The sequence below is a fragment of the Netta rufina genome (genome assembly GCF_964035555.1).
Source record: "Netta rufina genome assembly, chromosome: 2".
Lineage (NCBI taxonomy): Eukaryota > Metazoa > Chordata > Aves > Anseriformes > Anatidae > Netta > Netta rufina.
In genome coordinates this window covers 58,512,543-58,532,018 of record NC_140124.1, presented here as the reverse complement: position 1 = coordinate 58,532,018, position 19,476 = coordinate 58,512,543, and the positions used below count along the sequence as shown (strand labels likewise).

At 41.1% G+C, this 19,476-nt stretch overlaps 1 protein-coding gene across 2 annotated transcripts in view; it reads right to left on the bottom strand.

Annotated features, from left to right (window-relative positions):
• Positions 1–19,476, bottom strand: part of GLI3 (GLI family zinc finger 3) — a gene marked incomplete at both ends in the record, with an annotated part of 191,625 nt that overhangs the window by 121,284 nt on the left and 50,865 nt on the right. The window lies entirely within an intron of this gene.

Genomic DNA, 19,476 nt, shown 5'->3' with positions numbered 1-19,476 from the left:
CCATTCTGATTAAAAAATATCAGCTTTACATCTGCAAGAAATTTATAAAGTGGACTCTTTACAAATTGTTATGGAGCAATTTGTGCACAGTTAGTTCTTTGTTTAATCGAGAAATCTGCCCAAACCCTGATTGTGTGCTTATTTCCCTAAGGCTGGGAGTGAAGGTTATTTCATTATGCCTTTTGGGAGCAGCAATCTATCTAATACGTTTCTGAATTATTCCAGACTGAGCTGAAACTGAACATGAGAACAAAGCCCTGCTTCCACAGCAGAAAGACTAGCCTAACTCCCAGCTGGGAAGATTTAGGCAGAGATTTATAAGTACAAACACTGAAGAAATTTGCAAGTAATTGCATGTATTTGCTCTCTGTTGTGGTATGCAGTAAACTAATATTTATTAAAACATATCAGCGCAGTACTGCTCATTATACCCTTCCCAGGCTCTTCTTGAAGGGTTGTTTTCTTTTTTTCCCTTTATTCTTTCTGAGCAAGAGCACTAACAAAAGAGGGCAAGAAAATCAGGAGCATTGCTTGATGCCTGCTGCTTATGGATGTTATAATATACACAGACTCCCTGTAATTAAAATATCATATTGCAATTGCTGCAAATGAGCAGACAGTAAACACGACGCTACCTGCCCTATTTTATCAAGAATAAACATTTCTTGGTGCCTAAGCGCCTTCACTAACCATCACCTTTGGAAAGGAACCAGGAGATACCGCAACCTTGCCATTACCTACCTTTTGTGCTTCATGGTACATATATAAATACCCATTTCCTTAACATTCAGTTAAATTACTGCTGTGGTTTGAAATGTTGGCTTAGCAGCAGCAGTAAAGCCTCGGTGGGCTCAAGCGCTAGTTACTTCAGAGACCACTTCATTCAGTGTGTGGGAATATGGCACTCGAGATCAACTGATTTACTGTCATAGTGGGACCCTCCTTTAACTGCAAAACAGATGGGTCTTTTGGAAGGGAAAGATCTTCCTTCATGGCATTTGCTTCTCCAAAAGCTTTGCCAAAGCTCAAGTCTGAGCTGAACTTCTGTCACCTTGGAAGACGTTTGCTTTCCAAGTGTTTCCTAACAAAAAGGACCCCTGCAAAAGGCATAGCATAGGTATCTGATTTTGGAGAACGCCAGGGATACCCTGAAAGATTTACTCCACCTGAAGTTAGTCCAAACTGCCTATTCCAAATATAATTTGTTTCAAAAGTCTGTTTAACGTTGCCTGGTGACAGAAGCGTACCTAGCTATGGCATCGCTTCCAAAACCCTAGTGATTTCAAAGCAAAGAAAGGAGTGGTTATGGACATAAATTTCTCTCTGTAATGAACATGTGTACATTATCCTCACCAGGTACCCACGAATAGACCTTCCCCCCATACTTGAAACTTTAACAGAGGCCTAAACTGATCAGATTTTACAGTTACATTGTTATCAAACTTACGCTTCAAGGTGCATATTCTCCGTTTCCTAATTTTATCTGAAAGCAAATATTCAAAGGGAAGTGTTTATAACAGACTTGTATAAATTTTGTTAAAATTGAATGCATAGTCAATGGCTCATAATTAGGGTTTTAAGGAATAATATCCTTATTAAGTGCTTAGCATAACACATTAATGTATTACTCTTTCATGTAAGATACTTGTGTAGTTCTTTGTATTTTGACATTACAGCTAAGATAAGCAGAGCGTGGTGTTTTCAAACCAATACTTTGAGTTTAGCATATTTTCTACCCCAAAATGAAGGTTTCGACTATCAGTTACTAGGGGTCGAGTTAAGGTAATTTAAAGTTGGTAAGAATAATGTGCCTATTTACCGTGTGGGTAATGTAAGATTTATGACCACCTTAACCACTCATTTTCTTGTTTATAAATGCTGGGATTATATAAACCATTATGTAAACCATGAGACAGGTTAACTCCACTGTCACTTAGTGACTGTTAACTGGCTATTAAAGTGAGCGCTTCAGGAATTTCCCGTGAGGTCCCTGCACTGCTCTCTCCACACAAACTCCTCTTTTCCCCAGTTGGGGTACCCAAAGGTCCTGCCTCAATACATGAACGCACCTATTAGGGATATCAATCTTGTTAAGGACAACAATTAAGCAGATGATTAACTTCAAGACATTTCTTGTAACAACCTGCAGTTTGTGGAACACAATGATATGAGTAAATGCTGAGAGATGACAATGCACTGAAAGGAGGAGTTAGTATTTTTCAAACACTTTTTTTTCCAATAAACAGGGAAAATGTGTCATCATGTTAATATATAGGTGTGAGTAGAGCTGGCAAGGCTGAGAATTGCTCCTCTGAGACCTGCTGCATTCACTACACACCTGACAACACCTGCACTTCCATTACATAGCAAAAACAACCACATTCATTGCAGCGTAGCCTGCTTTCACCTCGAATACAGGCAAAATACACATGAAGAAAAATACTCAAATTCAAGTCGGGAAGTTGGGGCCAAGATTTTCAGGAAAAAAGACCTCAAAGTTAAACTCTAAGAGTGAAATCTTCAGAAATATTCAGCTTACTAGGAATGCAGTAGACATTCAGCAATGTTGAAGAAAGCATTCTTCATTTTTAAATTACAAAGCCTTGAAGAGCTTTCAAAAAAAAAAAAAAAAAAAAAAACAACTTCTCAGTGCTTGGCACTTCTGAAAATGAAGAGATTTACGTTGCAGCTTCAAGCTGTAGTTTGACTCTGTATGGCTCCCGTAGCAATGCTTACAGCTTAAACAGTCATTAACTATCAAATTATTGGCCCAACCTCAGGTTTTAAACAGTTTCGTATGAAAAAATCATGACCAGTAAAAAGGCTTTTTAAGAGTGTCTATAAAATGAAGGGTTAAAAAATAAATAAATAACCAAACTGAAAACCAGGCTAGGAACAGAGATTTGAATCCACTTTCATGAAAGTCTTTCTAGTTAATTAGTAAGGCATGGGCTTAGCACATTAGGCAAAGATTTTTGTTTGTGGCTTTGCCACAAACTTCCTTGGAGATCTCTAGCAAATCTCAACCTCTCCACTTGTCAGTTGCTACAAATATTAAACGGATCTGTGCATACTTCTTGGAGAGAAAAATAGCATTTCATACGGAACACATGACATGAAGCCTCTTTTAATCAACTCCTGGAGTTTTGCTTCATTTTTTGAAAAATAACGTGGGTCAACAATGAAAACATTCCCCACTACTAGCTGCGTATTGACTTTATTCACAAAGAATGATGTTTAACAAGTCCTTTAATATCTTAGAAAACTGCTTTCTTGAGCAGATGGAAAGATTTACTTTCCTTCTTTTCCCTAAAACTACACCTTGTAAAAACAGGGTATGTACCAAGAAATAATGAAAACAGACAATGGACCAAAATCACTTTGGCATCACTTCTAATTGAGCTATTTTTAAGAAGTACTTCATCTGCTCTCTTGCTTTTAGAACATTGTAAGATCTAATCCTGAACATACTTGGAAAGGCTTCAGCTGGTTTTGGTGGGGAAGGGCTGCTTCCCTAACAGCTCTGTGATCAGTTTGTGCACTTCACGGGATGAGACCCTTAGCATCTCAGAACAAGCTCTGCCCACCTGCATGGCCAAGGCCAGACCCCACTGTTCCAGGTTGCACCACCCAAATCAAGGAAAAGCCCTGTTAGCCACCTCTACCAAAAACCTGTATGTTCCTCCTAAGCTGCAGTCAGCGCTCAGATAGATACTGAGGAACTAAGCTGACTCCTGTTCAGTGCCCAAACCCTGTCAAGAGATTCCTGAATATTTTGATTCTGCTCTGCCACAGTTCAGGTCCTTGCTATGTCTTACAGGCCATGCTGGTATTTTCCCAACCAGGAAAGCTTTGCAGAATGTGTGAGCTCAGGACAGGATCTTCCGTGTACTAGTGTACATAGGAGTGACCTAAGTTGTGAAGAGGTTTTCTTCTTACAGCACGAACATAAGAGAAGTAAATCTCATGTGGCTTTAACCTGGGGCCAGGAAAAAAAGTATACAGAGAAGTCAGGAAAGAGGTAGCCCATTCAGGCATGGATGAAACTAAGACTGGAAAGGAAGGAAGTGCGCACAAGATTTCATAGAAAATAAGGAAAAAAATTGAAGAGGTTGGTGGAAAAGGAAGACCAAAGAAAAAGGAATTACATACAAGGAGACCCTAAAAGGTTCTGAAGACAGGCAACTTGGAAATCCATCCATTTCATTTTTTCCTCTTCAAACTCTTGGAAATGTAATTTGAATCTATACTAAGTGTTCAACACAACAGTTGGTAACTAAAATTCACTGAAACGATTTAAATAGTAAATACTTGCAGTTCTCACAGATTGTATCACGTTTGATAGATATTTTGGGTAGAAATTACTTCTTGCAGCGTTGGTATCTACAGCTGCTATGGCCACTTCTAAAAGACAGTTTTATTTGCTAACAACAGTGCTCTGCTCCTGAATGCCATATACATATGTAAATGCTTAATATACACATACAGTTACTACTTTTTTCCTTTGGTTTTCTTTTTCAGATTGGTTAAGTACTTTCTAAACTCTGATAAAGACAATATGGTGTAAACATAAGACCTACTCTGAACACCTCTTAGTCTGTTCCACACTCAGTAGCCTGAGATCACCTTCGATCACAATTTTATTCCTCACTAATAAAAAACATAACATGCCACTACGACTAATATAAAGTACAGAATTCCCTACCATTGAAAACTTTTTGGCTAATCAGATGCTTAAAGCCCTAAAGAAATTTGTAATATAAATATATATGCATATATATAAGCGTATACACGCACCTATATATTTATATAGACAGATTTTTAGTAGCACCTGCTGTAGCAGATTTATATAAAGACTTACAAAACTCTATTTTTATAGCTGATTATAACTTTCTGGAAACTTCATTTTCAAGAGTTATGTTTTCCATGCCTGTTCCCCTATTGAGCAAAATCAATTACCATATTTTTGGTTTATGTAACAGTGAAAACCTGTTGCGTGGGGTTTTTTTAGGTTTGGTTTGGTTTTGTTTTTCCATCTTCATATATTGTTTTCCTCTCACAATGAAAGAATGGTTGAACTTTATGGTATGAACTTCCAGGATGGCTGAGCCTCACTGATTACTAGGTACTTTTGTTATTTAGAAAATACTGGTCCTCGTATTTGTACATATACCATGGTAACATTTGCTAATAGTGTGAGAGTTGGCCACTTTACTTCCCTGTCTCCAAGAGGCATTATTCCTTAGAGCCTGGAAAAAGACAAGCAGAGGAGTTAGCATTACAGCCCAGAAGACAGCTTGCTGCCTCGCTACAGACAACGCAGCTGAATCCTTGGGCAGGAGCACCACATTCCCATCACACTGCCTGAAAAGCTGTCTCTCCCCTTCGTCCCATCCAGGCCATTTGTGTTTCAGATGGGAAAGCAAAGGAGCAAGGGCTGTTTGCAGAGTTGCTCACAGTTTGGCTTGGTGTAGCCGAGCACATTTTTCCACCTGAAACACACTTAAGAACCGTCTGCTGTAATACAAACCACTGTTAAACCACAGCATTGACTTTCAGTTTGAAAAGATGCTTGATTATGGCACCTTACACTGAAATTATACAAAAGCCATTAAATTCAATTAAATACTTACAACTGGCAATTTTCATGCATTTGTCATGGGGGTTGGGGAAGAAGAGTTCTCACATTCCCTGTATTTTATGAAGTCAGAAATGCATCAGCAACCTACGGAATAGTACTATAAAAGTCCAACTTGCTGACAACTACTTCTAATGTGAAATTAAAGGAGGAGGCAATTTAACAATACATTATTCAAAATATTTGCATCTTGAAGACGGCAAGCATAGATTATTCTATTTATATACATATTCAATACATGTATCAAAACTATGGCTAGAGCCCTTGAGAGCATGTGTATATATAAATCAGACAGGTGTGTCTGTGTGTATAAAGTTAGGCTGCCAAGAATTTGCCTGTATTTCTTTGGAAGACAGGTCTTCTTGAAGGGATCTACAGCACCTCACATCATGACATTTTTTATTGCCTTTACTTTATTTAATCTTTTTTTTTCCCCCCTTAGTTTCTGCTTCTCCCATCCTCCCACTCTCTCCGAATTAGCTATTAGGGAAACAATTCGTATGGGCAGAATTTAACAACCTTCACAAATACAGTAAAAATTAAATATGTGCATTACTCTTAAATTATGTGCAGTTTGGAAATGTAAGTGTATGAAGGTCATAGCTATATATATGCTAATAACAGAATCATACAGTTTTATATAGCCAGCATTAGCTATAGGGTTTCCCATAATATTTTTATATGTAAAGAAAACTAATATGCTATATGTGCATTACAAGCACATTTCAGCATACCACATACCTTCCAAACAGAACACTTGAAAAACAACCCAGAATACTTGTGAAGGCGCTCTTTTGCTTTCTTTTTAAAGTAAAATCACCACATAACCATTGAGCAAGTACTCCATAGGCAACAACAAGGCACACCTTATTTTACCTCAAAAGGATTCAATTCGCAGATACTGCTGCATTTTTTTAGTTAGAATTCTTTTTTGTTTGCTTGTTTGTTTAAAATACAATATACAACCAGCTTCCATAATTTGAATTAAGGCCATCAAGCTGCTTAATACAAGTTCAGGAAACTTAAACTTAAGGACTTGTACGGTGAAGTGGAGATGAATCCCATAAGCTATTCACTGCCCTCAGATCAGATAGTTCACTTTTACCCCTGTGTCAAGGTCACTGTTTTCACTTATCCAACATGAACCTTCATCGTACCTTTACTCAGCCAGCATCTGAGTCTCATAACATCACGTGGACTCTGCAACACCTTCCTGGGTTAGGGAAACAAGGAACAATACTGAAGAAAGAAACCCAGTTCAGAGTAATATGCCACTTTGTTTGGAATTGCAGCTGCGTGCCTTTTTTCCATCTTCAAGATGCAGATATATAATGAAGAGTTACGTGGAAACTGTACTAACAACAAAATACATCAAGGAGCTGGAAAATGCTTGCTTCCTATTGCATCACAAACTACTGGACACGATTCCCACATTTGTTATTGCACTGCTGCTATTTCACTGGAAGCAGGGTTTGCCCCTTGAAGAACAAGGCAAATGCTTCTTATCATAAACAAACCTTTATATGTGCAGATGAGTCTATTTTAATAAATTACCACTGATGATTTACGACAATGCCATAACCTGAACTCTCTTCCCTGAGCAAAATGGCATTACAGCAAAACCCGCTAGTTCAGGCACACGAGTAAAACAGCGATGGGATGATTTCCGACTCTGAAGCCAAATGTCATCACTTCCCTTCTTTACGGAGGAAAAAAAGGGGGCAGGGGAAAGAGAAGAGAAGAAAAAGGAAAACTGCCAAAAGCAGCAGGCTAAGTAGAGTAACCGGAAGCTGACAATTTACTGCTAATGGTTCAATGTCTGCACGGGGCTGCTCAAGCTGTGCTCAACAAAAACTCAGTAATAGCCAAAGAGGGAAGCAAAAAAGGCGAGATGTTTGGTTTTACTTTCTGTCAAATACTGTTAAATATGAGCCACTCTAAAAAAAAAAAAAAAAAAAAATAGACCAAAAGAATGCAATAATGCTTTGTACAGGTGGTACCAAGGTCCCTGGCTGGGCCTTCAGACAAAACCATTCCCATGTAAACCTTAAAGAGGATTAATCCTCAAGGACCACTGTAATGAGACCTTAAAAGGCTGAACAACAGCAGCCTATCACTGAGGGAAGCGGTAGCCTGCTCCCAGAAGTCTTCTCTAGCAGAGTTACATCAAAGCAAACTGGGACCAGATAGCAGGATTCTGCAAGAATCCCTTATCTCAGCGCTAGCGGATGCTTCTCCTCTGATTGTCTTGAACTGCCACCTGTCCCAGGCATCTTTGAAGGCAACGCTAAGCCTGTGATGGATCTGACCTCCTTGAGCTGAGATTCTTTTATGTCTTTCTTCATTTTCTGCTCTGTTACATTCTTTCCCTGCAACTCACACTACATGAAACAAAGGGAGTTCTCACTCCTTGACTCACTGTCCCCAGCTATTTGAAAGCAAAAAAAACAATGTTAAGGATTATACTCCGCCCGCAATATGGAGCTGTCCTCAGGAGACAAGCCTCTTATTTTTGAGAGTTATAACTAGATGGCTTTTACACGAAGGGACTTCACAATGAGGTTCAACGTTGCTGGGAGCCAAGATATGAAAGCTGCATATCAGAGATAGCTTAAAAAACAAAAAGCTTCATAATACAGAAGTATATGAAAGATCACATTACAAAAACAGGCAGGAAAATAACCAGGAAGCAACAAGCCTCAGAAAAAAAATACACTAAATTACTGCAGAGCATGCACACATCCTATAGTGCACACAAATATCCTATAATACCCCTGTCCAGCATCCTGTAACAATGCCGGATTCACCCTAGGTGAAAACAAAGAGTTGGCCAGTTCATGTCAAATAGCAGCTTTCCTACCTGAGATGCAGGCATACACAAAGTATATACCGGCTTACACACAGGGCTATGACTTGACCAGGAATGCCAAGAGCCAGCGTTTCAGTTTGCAAACAGCGACAGCCTGGCAAGCACACTGCCCCTGCTTGGTGGCACGTACTTCCAGGAGGCATCAAGCAGTTACAGGGAGAGAAGATGTGTGCAGAGAGTTGTCCTCAGATTTTATTCCAATAGCTATGAGCCATAATATATAAGTCACCAGGGTCCTAAAAAGGCTTGGCAGAGGAGGAAAGCTGCTACAGTTCCCACCCCTAATTTCCCACTCTTGCGCTCAATCAGTTCTAAACCAGTTTTGAAGTCCTTTTCTTCTGTGCACATTGCACTGTCAGAAGAACAAGAAGCCAAGCATAACTGGGCTGAACAGGATATTGTCAGCAGCACCTCCCAGTTCCCTGCACTGACAACATAAAAGGGTGTCATTAGTTGCAGTTAGGTGAGGCTCACGGAAGTGCTACGCAGAAGGATGGAAGCAAGAAAGAGAAAGCACCTTTTGCTTTTGAAGCTTCCTGGAAAATCACAGCTGGAAGAATTCAACCAGCCACGTAAATAGCCAGACTCCACATCAAACTACTGGGCTGGATGTGTTTTCTCTTATTATTACACCCAGATATGCAAAGATTGTAGAAAAAAAAAAAAAAAGAGGAACATTATAGTGTTTGAATGCTAATTAAAAAGACATTACATGGAAAACATTGAGTGGACCACAGGATTTTCTGGAGCCAATACCTATTGCCCATGTTGCCAAATTAGCTTGGCCTGTGGACATGCTGCACTGCATGCTCAGAAGGAAAGGAAAGTTGAAGACCTCTTCCCACCCATATGAAGATTTCTTCCTACCCCACATCCCCACAGCAGGGTAACTTTGCTTAACAACCACAGAGCAATGTGAGGCCAGCACCAGCCTCCCTAAGCAAATACAGTGGTCACTTCTCAGCAGCCAGCAGAGCAGCCTCGCAGGGCTGCTGTCCGCAGGGGATTGTGCCAGTGCCTTGTGTAGCCTCAGCAAGTGCTATCTGTGTATATGTCACCTCTTAAAGGGGTGGCCTCTGCGATGCCTTTAGGATACAACAGGGTGATTTTGCGTTTTGCCAGCCTTCAAGCGTGCCCTCAGCAGCACTGGCCTATGCCCTTCTGGTCCAGCAGGATCCTGTATGCCCAGGAGAGCCTCACATGATAGCACAGTCTACGAGCAAGTCCTAGAGGTGGAGGCTGGCCAGGACACAGGCACAGGATGCCCTACCCTCCCGTACAGACCACCCTTTCGGAGTGACAGACACACAAAAAGTAACACCTATGGGAAGTACCACTACAGCAGCACATCCTCCACCTGCCTTTCTGGTTTAAGCTGGTTTAGAAAGTACAGAAGCATGGAAGACGCGACTAAAAGTAGGATTTGTGTTACAATCTGTGATGTACACAGAAAGCAATTATCTTCCTTAAAGAGATGTGCCATTTCCCCACAAGAACTGAGAAACACTTTCACAGGCCAACATTTTGGGTTTCATCCAGCCTTTGCAATTTTTTCCATGGGAGCAGACAAAGCCAGATCAGGTCTTCAGTCTTTATTCATAAGGGGCTTCCTCCAGATGGCTTTATTTCCCTGTAAGCTTATTCAAATTTTCTGTACTTAAGTTAAATCAAGAAAAACTGAAAATCTGTAAGAGTGCAAATAAGCACAGGCCGTGGTAACTGCTGGTCTCGGGCAAAGTAGAGGCATTTATGAGCTTCCCCAAGTCAAACATCCCAAGTATTGGGCAGCTCCATGATTAGCCAGTGATATATGACCAGCATTCCTCCTCTCCCTTCCAATGAAAAGGAAACGAAAATCCACTCCTGTCACAGCAGCAATGAATGTTGTTTTTTGTTGTCTGGCACCGATATTATTGTCAAAAGCACTATAGCTCACTTGTGGTGATGCCAACTCAAATACCATGCAGCATGAAACATGGCACTGGTGCCAACAGCCTGCTATCACCGTACCACGCTGGTCCATCCCAGTAAAGTGAGCAGCCACTGTTTCTACATAACACAGGCCTCGATCCAACAAACCTTATTCATACAAATAACCTGATTTCATTTCAGCAACAACGTCTAACAGAATTCAAGTCCATAGCTGGAGGCTTTCAACAGTTGTATCTGCAGGCAGGTTGGCAAAAAAACATACAAATCAAATGCAGCACCTCTTTACACTGAAGAGTGTGACATACCGGAATGAATTTTATTTCAACACATTCTACCTCATTAGTTATTTGCTTCAACACTTGGTGTTACACTCAGCTGTTACCATAATCAGCCATTTATTTCAAAGTATGTCATATGCCATTACTTTTGGCTTGTTACCATAAGCTACTTCAACAGGGGACTCTAGATAGAGGAATAACAATGTTCAGCTCTTCATTTGCGAAATGGTAACACGGATCCTTGGGAATTATGATTTTAAATTACAACTAGCATGAGGAGCAGGTAAGATGAAAGAGGAGACTATAAGACAACTGGGGATTATTACAAAGTTCATTGAAGCCAGCAGCTGTTGATTCATTGAATTCACTGGGTTCTGGATCAGCGCCGTTTGGCTGTTTGGGAAAACCGATGGCTCAGGGCAGCATTGAAATGTGAAAGGGAAAACAGAAGGAACAATAGGGGACCCTCTGTTCTACCTTATTCAGTGTGAAGCAGGAAACATGCATAATTGAGATTGAAAAGAGATTCCATTATCTAGGGAGCTGTGCTGAACTCCAAAAACTCACTCAGACAAATTCTGAAAGACAATATAAAACGTTCTCTTGCTCCTGTTGGTTTTTTCTTTGTTGTTGTTTGCAAAGTGACTACTCATTTTTAAAAGGAAGTATGAAGACAGAGTACAAACCTGTACATACACAAACACTTCCATGCCAGTACTGTCTTTTATGCTGCTGTGGACAACGCCACCACGTTGCATGCCAACGACCACATTGTATTACCGAAGCTATGCTCTTTTAAAACACAGCTACAAATATGCCGATACTTGGTGCAGTCCTGGTTTCCCACACTGGTGGCTGCTGCCTTGGCTGTAAGTTATATCATCACAAACAAAAAATGGTAACCACTATAAATTTGATCGAAAGGGGAAGTGTTTCTGCAGTGATCTCCAAATGCACTGAATGAGCCAGCTCAAGGGCCCCAGTTGTAAGTAATTTAAGCGCTGCTTTAGTAAGAGGTTAAAAAGTACCGTGCCAACTACCCAAAAAACAGACTAAGAGGAAGCTAATTGGGTTGCTAGGTGTGAATAAGAGGAAGCCTTTCCTCCTACTTAACTCAATCAACAGAAATTGAGCTGTACCACTAGCAGTCCTGAAAATCATTCAACAACCAAAGCATTTAAACTATCTTAAAACTAAAGGCCTGTTCGGTCCTGGAGCCCAACAGGAGGCCACAGCTGGTGCTGTGAGACTTCCATGGGACAATCTTGAACTCATGCCATGTCAATAGGAACCACACTGCTGTTTAAAACCTCCCTGGCCAAGATGGTGCCATGGGGAGGGCAGGTCCACAGTGTGCCCACTGCCTGAGGCATGCTCTGGGACACCATCCTTCAGCGCCCACACATCCGCATTTTCCTCTGGCCCTAGAGGCTGCAGCATAGCATCAAAGAATATCCGAGAAAGAAGGGACCCGCAAGTGTCATAGAGTCCAACTCCTGAGTCCCCAAAGGACCACTCAAAAAATAAATAAAAATATCAAATCGTGTGTCTTGAGAGCATTGTGCAAACGCTTCTTGAACTCTGTCAGGCTCAGTGCCATGACTGCTTCCCTGGGGAGCCTGTCCCAGTGCCTGACCACCCTCTGGGTGCAGCACCTTTCCCTAGCCCCCAGCCTGACCCTCCCCTGTCCCAGCTCCATGCCATGCCCTCGGGTCCTGTCGCTGTCCCCAGAGCGCAGAGCTCAGCGCCTGCCCCTCCGCTCCCCTCGTGAGGGAGCTGCAGGCCGCCATGAGGCCTCCCCTCAGCCTGCTCTGCTCTGGGATGAGCAAACCAAGGGACCTCAGCCGCTCCTCATATGTCTTCCCTTCCAGCCCCTTCACCATCACTGTAGCCCTCCTCTGATAATCCCTTAACAGAGTTATTTGCTCTCCCCAAATCCAGGGCTGAAGCAAAGAATGATGGTGCAAATGCTGATCTCGCTCTGACAAGCACTGATGGCATAATGAGATTACCCCAAGGGACTGTGACAGAGGGGCACCCTGTGGTTGTTAGCTACCCCACAATTTAATCGTTGCTACAGATTTCTTCATGAAAACAGGGCTATGGCAGTGGAGATGGGAATAAAAAGGAATTGAACTTGAATGTGTATTTTGTACATTTGGACACACTGATTTAAATTCCCATATACAACACCTATGAGGATCCGGCTACCTACACAAACACATAAGGCCATCTGAGACCTCTACTCTATCTGAGACTTTTATACAGAATTAATGGATATGACATCAGACGTAGATGGAGACCAGTAGCTTTACAGGGTGGCAGACAGACCAACTACAATCCTTCCAGACATTAAATAGCACTTGAAACCTCTGCTTAGGTAATTGAACTCCCTCTATTGCATTGACCAGATGGAAGACCACTAGTGCAAGTGAACTGTCTTCCTGCCAGTGTAAGATGCTTCACAGAGGTTAACAAATACAAGACTCGCACTCATCAACTCAGGAAAACCCACTTCAGTTCTCAATGAAAGCCATAATCACAAAAAATACAAGGACTTGTAATTATGAACCAGCACCTGGTTGAGATGTCCCCCATGCTTTCCCACAAGGACTCAAGTTGTTGCAGCCACAGAGCCCCTTACAGATACAGGTAAGGCATCCGACACCAAAAGCTGCACAGGGATGAGTTCTGGCTAACGTTTAAGGCTCTAAGCAGCCACATCCAACAGGCTACTTTTCAAACCATGTATCCTTGGCTGAGAAACATTTGCAGGACAGAACATTCAGAAAAAGACGACTGACAGACAGCAACCTCAGGCATTATGGGATGCTTCAAGTTTTGAAACAGATGATGCATATCTTCCGTTGGCCACTAGTTCTCCACATACCTGTCATACTTGGCTAAACCCTAGCACTATGAATCCTCAAAAACGTCACAAGAAAGATCGCTGATAAGAAATAAAAAGAGAAAGCTAATTATCTTGCCTGTTGTCATGGCAGTAATGAGCACAACAATTCTGCATCGGGCTTTGGGATTTTTTTTTTTTTTTTCTAGAGTACACAGCAATGGCAAATACCACAACTCTCAACATTCTTGCATTATCAAATCTCTGAAGAGGAAACCTTACCGTTTTTTGTTTTGTTTTGTTATTTTTTTCAACTCAGTTTTAGGGCTTCCAAATGTTTTTGTTTTGGTTTGTTGTTTTCCTTTTTTCCCCATTCAGCTGCTGATGCATAGAAGTTACCATGTAGGGAAACAAGATCAGTCCAAACCCACTACAGACCTTGTGACAAGACTCTTAGAGACAGGAACGTCCATGTATCAAGGGACACGGCAACTTTTAAGAAGCTTTTCATTCTCTCCTGATTTAGGGATAGCTGATCCGCCTTGAGGCTAAAGAGATGGATTACATTATTTCTTGGCTGGTTTTCAGAGTTCCTAGCTATGATTCTATAGCTCTGAGCAATGTACTCTGTCTCCTTCCATGAAGGCAGTATACAACAAATACACACTGTAAAGCATCTAAAAATGCCTCACCTGACAAACCAAATCAAATCTGTGGAAGAAGTGAGTGTTTTTGCATTTATTCTCAAAAAAAACAAAAACAAAACAAACAAACAAAAAAAACAACCCACATTCTCTTAAAACAACCCAATGAAAGAGATTAACAGAACCAATCTGGTCCTCGGACGGCTCCACACGCAGCAGTGCTCAGTAGTCACATTCTCTTAGGTGCAATAGAAGGACAAAATACTTTTTTTTTTCTTTCCTTTTGAAAATTTGATCCTCGGGACATTTTTTACATTAAGTCCAACAGAATTAGTCATAAGAGATCTCAGAAATATCCTATTCTACCTTTTGCCCAAACAGGATCACCTCTCTCCAGATCATCCCCTGTAGTTTCCAGTTGAATTTAATACTAATTGTAATGACAAGATAAAAAATGGTAAATACATATCTTTGAATACTAACCTAAACTTGAAGCTAAAGCAAAGCAAAAAGCCAAAAAGATCACCCTTCAATTTATCAGCTACATTACATTTCAAGGCCTTTCAAGTATTGGCAGTTCTGCAGTCTCACGCTGAGGAGAAAGAAAATCAGGTAGAAAAAGGACGTTTTTATGTGCCACTTCTAGCTGTAAATCTTTTCAGTGCAATTGTAACTTCCAAATGAGAGGAGCAAGCAGGGGCAGCTACTTCAGGGCTCTAAAGAGTCCATGCTTCTTCCACAGAGGGACTCAGGAGAAATAGGCAGGAGTATTTACAGGGAGCAGAACTTCTCAAACATGACTAGAGAGGCTTGGGAGACATCCTGCAGAACAGCTTTCCAAGTAGTTGTTAAGCTCAAGAGGTCTGCTGCTCCTTCCAAAATTTCAAACTGAAGGTGTCTCTGACACTAAGCTTGATTTTGAAAGCAGTAAGATCTTTCTGTTGGAGGCCATTGAAATAAGCTATTAAATTTTAGATTTTTTTTCCAAAAGCTTTCGTGCAAAGATGCTAATTTTCTTTTCATTAAGACCAACTTTTTGGTTGCTCAGCTGACATTCACTTTTGTAGCAGAGTTTTCTTCCCTGTGAATTTTATTAGATGCTTTAACTTTTTTTCCAACAACCCCTGCTTGACAACATTTAGAAACCACTCCATAAATCACTGTCAGAGGATAGTTTTGTTACTACAGTGCTTATGCCCCTCCTCCGCATACTGCTGCAGAAAGGGTTGAACAAGTAGGACCCAGACTTTTAGAGGTATTTAAGAGGCTAACCTCGTGCTGAAATTGAAGACCCCCTAAACATCTTTAAAGACTCTGGCCCTAAATCTCTGCAAGGATTCCTCACTGACACTCACCTACTGCTCTCCAACAGGGCTGGGGGAGAAAATGGCTGTAAAGAGCTGTCCCTGGCCACCACCATGCTGTGACGCAGGGAACCTAGAGGTGTGCTAAGAAAAGTGCCTGCCATGGGACTAACCTAAAGGCTCTCGGCTGTCCCACTGGAGGCCCAAAACATTTCAGGGAGAGGACAAAGGAGGCCACCAGCCACCACCCCATCCCCCAGCCCAGAAAGGGGGATTGAGTTCATTTGCTGGTGGCAGCTTGGACAGCTCTTACCATCCAATGAGCCACACACAGATGACCATCACAGTGCAAGCCACACCACCACGTAAAGTCACTGCTTTTTTATGATTGCATTTTAATGCAGTGTTTCCACTTACCATTTGTAGAAACAGTCTGATCTCCTTTTTATTATATTTCTCCCTCCTTTTCTATGGGGAAGATTGAAGGAAGGGGAATTCTTCTAAGGGGAATTAAAACAACGAACAAGTAAATGATCAAGTGCACCTAGTGAACTAGCACTGTTATTTTCCTTGCTTTGGTCTTTTGTTCGTGTTGCAAATTGATTTTGAGATGACATTAACACCGGGGAATCTAAGGGGGGCAGTTATGAGGACATGATCCCTGCAAAGCACAAGTCCAGACACATTTGGTGGGAACCGAGGGCAATCAATGCATTTGGAGGGCTAATCCTATGAAATGTGCAATAAGCAGTTCCCGCTTCCCCATATAGATACAGAAGCTTCAAAACCAGCAGAATAAATCCCTGTTAAGAAAAAAAAAAAAAAAAAAAAAAAAAAAAGAAGCAGGGTGAGATCCTGCTTTCAGCTATGTTCAGTGCAACCACTGAGCTGAAGGGACGTACCAGAAAGAATCCTGCCAGGGCCATTCCTGTGTATATGAATTTTTAGATCAGAGCCAACTGAACTGTCACTGCTTTTTGCTTAAGATAATTCTTCAGGCTTTACTAATTAGGAACTAACAATTCTTTCAGATGAGCTGTGAAACGCAGGGAAGAATACCAGCAGTATGTTTTAAATCAAAGTGTTTACATCAGGAATGATTCATTTTTTCCATGAGGAATGACTTTTGAGACAGGCAGTCTTAGCACTGCCATAAATCTGCGTGGGAATTAAAATTGGGGAGAGAATAACAAAAGGAAGTTGCTATCCCTGCCTCAGCCCCACCTCTGGAGACAGAATTTACTTTAACAAGGGGCTCAAACTACCACCATAATCAGTGTTTGAGAAACACTTTTTTTTTCCAATCCATTTAAGAAACACTGCAAAAATCCACGCTCAAGCTCAGTAACGCTGCTCTCCTCAGTAAAGAAAAGCTGTAACATATGAAGGGAAACCCCAGCATTTTTGTCATCTCCTCTAAAGCTTTTAAACAGAAAAAAAAGTTTTAAAAAACATCCTTAGTGACCAGTGTTTAATCAATGCTTGAGAAAATCATAACAATGACAAAATAACTGAAAACAAAAATATCTGTTTTAGGCCTGGATGTGTTTTTGTTTTTATTTCTGGGAGGACAGAGGTCTCCGGACTGAGCACAAGGCCGCACTCTCATCCTCGGTTGCTAAACAGTTGAGGAGCTCTTTGGCGGTGCACAAGGGCCGCCAGCTCCATAGCATGTTTCATCCCAGCTGTTTGAAAAGCTGGTCCACTTGAAACACAACCATCCTCCCCACCCACACTCTGCAGGAGAGCTAACTCCCCCTCGATGAGGTATTTATTCCACATATATGGTAACTATTATTCCCAACGTTTACAACATCAGTCATTTTAATTAGGAAAAAAATTATAACAGAAAATCCTGCAGCACACATACACAGAGACACGCATATTTACATGTAGAAATGCAAGGCATTCAAGTTGTTTCTAATAACTGCAGCTCCTGGAGCAGACATGCGTTCCACACACAATTGACTTAAATGCTCTTTTTCTTTTCTTGCCATAAAAATATACAGATGTCCTTCTTCAAAACAAAAAAAAAATTATTTTCCCTCTTCCTGTGTTACAGGAAGCCTGCCCACACTTTTAAATACAAAGTGGGTATATATAGAAGCACAAATTAGGCATCTTGAAAAGTCTATATTTTCCAACCACAGGGAAACTAAGGAATTACTCTGAGTGTTTACATACCCAACTATGGTGAATTAAAACAGTATTTTCTATCCATATGCCCAGGAAAACTGGCAAGAAACTAAGGAAAAGAACAATAGCTTCGCTGGTTCCTCACCTGTTGCTACAGTGGGACTGGGATATGATTACATTATTCAGCCTTGTTCATATGGCCCACTATAAGTGTCAGCCTGAATACTGTCACCACTTCGATGAAAGCATGTCTTACATATATAAATGATACAACTACTATGAAAATTTCAGTAAGCCTGTCTGCTTCCCTATAAATCTAGATAGACATTTGTCTCTTTAGTTTTCTTTCTGTATCACATCTATTAAAGGTAAATAAAAGCATGATGGCTCTTTATATGACATTAATAGCTTGAGGGATTTTATAAATCAGTGAGTAAAACCCAGCAATTCAATACAGCAGCAGTGAAGTGGGTCTGCCCATCTGATATTTTTCTGGCTTAGACTTCTGCTTTAGGATCTTGTTGTTCATTTAAAGTTAACTCATCACTTATTTCTCTATCATTATATGCAGGGTAACTTATGCTGTTCCCTCAACTTCTGACATCGATGCTTCCCTAGCAGTCCACACATCCTAACTAGCTCATGTTACTGGTCACAATATAGACATAGCAGCTACATAAAGTCTTGGGAACTCCAGTCAAAAGAGGCAAATTTAATAACAGAAAGCAAAATAAACCAAGCCCAAACCACCCAGTCATTCTGCCTGGCTGGACCCTACTCCTCAGTCTGAATCTTTAGTAGTATCAGAGACACTTTGGTCCAGATTTAAGAGGTTAGTTAGCAGCTGGTCAGATGGTCAAAATGGCAATCACTAAATTTAGCATAAGGTTTGTTGTTCGGTTGTTTGGGGCTTTGGGGGGGGGGGGGGGGGGGCAGTTGTATGCTTCCTTTCCTTCCAGCTGTAGTGCCTACACACAGAAGTGATTTGCTTCCCTACCAGGATTTTTGTTTTTGAGTGAGACTTGGGGTCTGCGTTAACAAATCCTCAACGCTGTACGCTGCAGTTGGTGTCTCCTATCTGCAAGCTTGTATTTCTGTGTGCTGCTGACTGTGAGCAGTACTCTGCTCTGCACATTCACGCTTCTCTGGCCGGCAAGTCTGCCACTAGCGTGCTGCTGCACACCCTTCCAGGCAGAAGGATGAGTAACTCCCCTCCAGGGTTCGAACAGGGCTGCGTAAGAGCGAGAGAAGAGGACAGTGTGCAGAAACGGAGTGTGTACATTGGAAGAGAGCTGAAAAGCTTCGCTGCAAACTTTTTCCCTAAATACTGATCTAGACTACAAAGACAGCAAGTATTCGTTTTCTCATAATGCCTTCGTTCTTATTAACAATCAGGCTCTTTTTTTTTTTTTTTTTTTTTTTAAAAAAAAAAAGGAGGTCGGTGAGATTTAAGGTTGCGCGAGACATACTTTGATCTGCACCCTGATGAGTGAACATTCCCCTTTGCTGCTAGCCCAACTAATGAAGGGATAAAATTAGCTTTTATCCCTGGCACTTTCTTTAGCAAAAAAACATGCACTAATCAGCTGTCCTCACTAATCAGTCGTCTGGCTAATGACCTTTTGCCTTAAAACACTAAAATTTCTGAATGATGTGAAGGAAAAAAAAAACAACACAGACTGGCCCCTCTTTGTGGGTCTTAAACCTATCATCTGGAACTGGAGACTGGAAGGTTAAATGGCAAATCTGTATCCTGACTAGGTGATAAATCTATAATCAAAAGGCACAAGCCTTGACACCTCAAGATGTACTTCATTACTACACAAC